Genomic DNA, 5,335 nt, shown 5'->3' on the forward strand with positions numbered 1-5,335 from the left:
CTGACTTCTGTGTGATTTTTGCATTGTCAAGACCACACTTGAGACTGTCTTCAGACACCAGCCTTGGGACCACCTGAACCATTTTGGCCACGAGTGCAAAAAGCTGCAAAGGTCTGGGGGCTTAGTTTCCTCGGGGGTGGCCCTTGGCCAGTGATAGTATGGTGTAGGAGCAGAAGAGCCCAGCTCTCTCGCCTCTAGTTGGGACAAACTCGGAGGCAAAATATAGACTAGGAGTTGTGTAGGATCCAGCTGAACCTACGCTCTGGGACTCTGCCTGAAATGGTACTCTTGTTTGGCTGCTGAAAAAGAAGTTCTGTTTCTTGCCTGTTCCTCCATTCCTGGCTTGGTTTCTCTTGGGAGAACTTCTTAATAAGTCACCTGTGCAGGAATTCTTGTCTCAGGGTCTGGCTCTGGGGAACAAGTGGAATGTAAGGGCCCGCACTGAGCACTCAAACAGCTGCTGTAGTACAGGACTCCCTGCCCCCATCCTTCATGGCCTAGGCCTCAGAACTTGGTTCTGACCTTGATAATGCCATAGTTTCTCTACTTCTCCTGGCTGGAACCATAAACCCCTCAGGACTAGGACACTGCTGGTGTGATTAACCCCAAATATCTTTTATTTTATTCTTGCCAATTACCCTTCCTGGGATTAGAATCTTCCCCTTCATTCCTCAACTGTTTAAGAAAATTCTTACGTGGAGGGACAGAGTTCAGGAAAACTCTTTTGCTCCCACCTGGCTTCTACACACTTGATCATTGCCTGGAGTCATCACAGCTGGGATCTGCTTCTTGGTTTGGACCTAACCAGTGCCAATGATTTCCAGAACCATACTTGACTTGGCTAGATCCTGGACATACTGTATGGTACACTGGGTTGGCCTCAGGGGACAGATCTATCTGCTTAGCTACCCCCTGCCCCCATTCTGCTCTACTTGGCATCCTTTGCCTCCTAATCAGCTGGATGGTGGAACTTCAAGCATGGTCCCTGGCTAGTACATTTGTGAGGACAGCAGCTACACCTACTTTAACTCTTAAAGCCCCAGCATCTATTGCAGAGCCAGTCTCAGTAAATGTGTATTGAATGGACAAATGAATGAGTATTTGCCTAAGTTATTACAGACGATTCTATTAACACCTATATTTCTTTCTTGGCATATTTGAAACTCTGCTGCTGATATTTGAACACAATTTAGGGTGTGCCCAACAGGGTGGACAAAGTGGCTTTGGCAGAGAGTGCTAAAAACCCGATGCACATCGACACACACATGCCGTCCTCAGGGCGGCATCATGGGGGATACTGGGCTCTGGTTCAGCTAGTTCTATCACTCTTTAATAATAAGGGCTAATATTTATATTGTGTCACTATGCACCAGGGAGTGTCCTAAGCACTTGACTTAAAATAATTCACTGTTTAACCTTCCCTGCAATCTTATGAGGTAGATAATATTATTGTCATCCCCATTGTAGAGATAAGGAAATAGAGGCTAATTGGCTCAACAGGTGATGGCAGAGCTGAGATTCGAACTTGGGAGATCTGCTTAATATCTGCGATACCCACCTGTGTCATTGTATGACTTTGTGAGGATTCGATATGATACTATAGACTAGGCTTTAACGGGTGGTGACCCATGGTAGGAGTTCAGTGAAGGCAGAGCACCTGCCTCCTTCTGCTTTTTGTTTCCAATGCTGTCTTTGTTTTACTCTTTCAATTAACTAGCTGTTTACAAAATTAAATAAATTAATATCCATATATTCTTTACATACCTTCAACAAATATCAACGCATAGACCCTCTTGTTCCATCTACGCATCTTTCTGCATTATTATGAAGTAAATTCCCAGCATATTATATTATTTCCTCCATAAATATTTCAGGGTAGATCTCCAAAAGAAAATAACTCTTTAAAAACGCACAATCAGGGGTGCCTGGGTGGCTCAGTTGGTTAAGTATATGCATTCAGCTTGGGTCATGATCTCAGGAATTCTTGTCTCATGATCTCACCGAGCCCCACATCAGGCTCTCTGCTCAGCAGGGAGCCTGCTTCTCCCTCTCCCTCTCCCTGCTAGTCTACCTGCTTGTACTCTCTCTCTGTCTGTAAAATAAATAAATAAAAATCTTTAAAAACAAAACAAAACAAAAACCACACAGTCTCAAAATACTTAAAAGTCATTCCTTAACATCATTGAATGTCCCAGTAATGTTTACATTTTCCAATTGTTTTTCATACATTTCCTTCCCTCCCGCCTCCATAAATTTGTATGAATTAGAACTCTACATTAAGGTCCATAAATTGCAATAGGTTGCTATGCATTTAAGTTTCTGATAATCTATAGCTCTCCTTCTCCACAGTTTGGGAAAGAACTGAGTTATTTGTCCTGTAGCTTTCTCAGGAGACTCTTCCCCATGTGTTGCATCTTCCTGGTGATGTTTTCTTTTTTCCTCTGTCCCTTGTTTTCCTATGGATTGATAGATCTAGAAGCTTTGTCAGATTCGATTCGGGGTTGTTTTCTTTGTTTGTTTTTTGTTTTGGCAAGACTATTTTATAGGTGGTGGTGTCTAGTTCTTGCAGGAGGTACACACTTTCTGATAATTCTCTTTTCAGCGTGCTGGCAGTCATCGATAATTATGCCTGGATGCGTTAATTCATTAAGGTTTGCCAATGGTGCTGTTCTACTTCATTTATTATACAGAAGGCTTCCACATAGAGAAACTTCCCTAATTAACTATTTGTTTATGTGGAGTTACAGTTCTTTTAGGGAAAGCAGAATAAATGCTTGATTTCTTCTGTTTACTGGTTTTCAAATCATGTATTGCTTCTTGATCAACTCATGGATTCAAATAAGTCTTTTTTCCATCACTTTTTTAAAATGAACCACTTGAAATTTGTAGAAAAGTTGACAGAGTAAATCTCTTACCTAGATGCACCAATTGTTAAAATTCTGTCACATCTACTTTCTCTTTCTCTCTCTCTCTAGGAACTCCTGAAAGCAAGCTGCAGACATCATAATAGTTCATCCTTAAATACTTTTTTTTTTTTTTTTAAAGCAGGCTCTCTACCTAACATGGGGCTTGAACTCACAGCCTCAAGATCAAGAGTTGAATGCTTTACCAACTGAGCTAGCCAGGTGCTCCTTACTTCAGCATGTATTTCCTAAGAACAAGAATACTTTTCTACATACTCACAATACATTATCATAAGAAATAAATGTACCATTAAGAAAATAATATTTAACAATTAATCCGTATACAAATTGCCTGTTGTCCCAATGTCTTTTAAAACAATTTTTTAAAACTCCAGGAGCCAATGACAAATCATGCATAATATTTCACATTCCTTTAGTCTTAAAATTTTTTGGCTATTTCCTGTTTTGGGATGGGTACCAACGTTTGCCTTGACCCAGAGCCCTGTATCCTGTGGCTGGGCAGGGTGGGGGAGGGTCCCGCGGGTACTTTCTGTACATGACGCTATTTACTTCCCTTTGCATCACATCAGGAGGCTTGTGAAGTCATTTTGTCCCAACACTGGTGATGTGAAGCTTGATTCTTTGATTAAGTTGAAGTGTGCCAGATTTCACAAAAGCAAAGGGAACTTTTTCCTTTTGTTTCTAAGAAGTAACATGTGGCGTAGTGTATTGAGAATGTTTGGACCTTTTCCCCTCCCCAAAGGTGTTAGCATCCACTTCTGATCTGGCCCGGAGCAATTATTACATTGCTGGTTACAAAGTGGTGATTTTCTTTTTCTTTTTCTTTTTTTTTTTTTTTAAAGATTTTTATTTATTTATTCGACAGAGATAGAGACAGCCAGCGAGAGAGGGGACACAAGCAGGGGGAGTGGGAGAGGAAGAAGCAGGCTCATAGCGGAGGAGCCTGATGTGGGGCTCGATCCCATAACGCCGGGATCACGCCCTGAGCCGAAGGCAGATGCTTAACCGCTGCGCCACCCAGGTGCCCCACAAAGTGGTGATTTTCTAATGTGAATATATCTTCTGTAGTTGGTGGATATTTTTTTGTGAAAAAGAGGTTTAATTACTCCTCCATTTTTTTGGGTTAACACTAGGGACTCATGGTTTCTTTTTTGATTCAATGTATCGTAATCCGTTATCACTGTTACTCTTTTTCAGGCTCACATTGTTCCAAATTTGACCTATGTGAGCTCCTTCAAGATAGCTCCCATGTCCTTTTACTATGTCCTCACTGGTCTTGAGGCAGGTCTGTGCTTTCTGGCCCAGTCAGACAGTTGGGCTCACCTTTGTGGCTCAGGGCTTGAGTAGGTGTCTTCTCCAAGGAACCCTGGTTCTAGTCCGTGGTTGATGGCCTTTTGCAACTGTGATCTGGGGGCCAAGTGTTTTTTTGTTTTTGTTTTCTTATTTTTTGGGTGGTTTGTTTGTTTTTTTGTTTGTTTGTTTTTTGTTTTGGCTGTGGAATGTCATTACCTCAGGCCCTTTCAGTGAGAAAAGCTAGGAGATACCTTTTTTTTTTTTTTGCGTTTTTGTTAAATCAGGAATTCATACTCAACAATCACAGGACTTCTCTACTGTCCTACTCCATATTTGTATCTTCTTTCTACTGCAATGAGAACCTTGGTTCTCAATGATATGTATACATTTGTTCATTCTCTGTTACCTAATATTCACAAAAGTTTTTAGAATTGTTACATCAGTGCTTCTCCCAACAACAAACCTATAGTAAACTTCAAAATTTCTTCATGATTTTTTGTGTTTTGGTTCTTTGACTGTCTCCCACCAAAATACTGTTTCTCAACCTGGACACTATTGACATTTTGAGCTGAATAATTATTTGTTCTGGGGGGCTGCCATGTGCATTCTGGGATGTTTAGCACCATCCCTAGCCTCTAGATTTTGGATGCCAGTATTGCCTTTTCAACCCCCAGTTGTGATAATGAGTATCTATAGACATCATCAAATGTCCCCTGGGGGCAAAATCCGCCTCAGTTGAGAACTGGTTCACAAAGAGGGTACATCCGGACTGAGTTACTATTTTCAAAAACTATGTAAATTAATTTTATTATGTTGTTATACTATCAATTTGATACTGATTTATTTCAATTTGTGTTCAACCTTAGGATTTGCTTTTCTCTGATCATTTTCAAATTAAATTGTATTTTCTGAGTAAATAAAACATCTATGTGTTCAAAAGTAAAAACTTGTAAAAAGAAAAAAACAAAAGATATTCATAGTGAAGTCTCATCTCCATCCCTATCCTTGCCACTGTTTCTGCCCACCAACTACAAATAATTATTTTCATTAATTTCAGGTTTATCTTTCTTACATAAAATGTAGCATACTATATAGTGTCTTTGCAACTTTATTTCTTC

This window comes from Ursus americanus, chromosome 11, assembly GCF_024610735.1.
Source record: "Ursus americanus isolate L20-20 chromosome 11, mUrsAme1.1.p, whole genome shotgun sequence".
Classification (NCBI taxonomy): Eukaryota; Metazoa; Chordata; class Mammalia; order Carnivora; family Ursidae; genus Ursus; species Ursus americanus.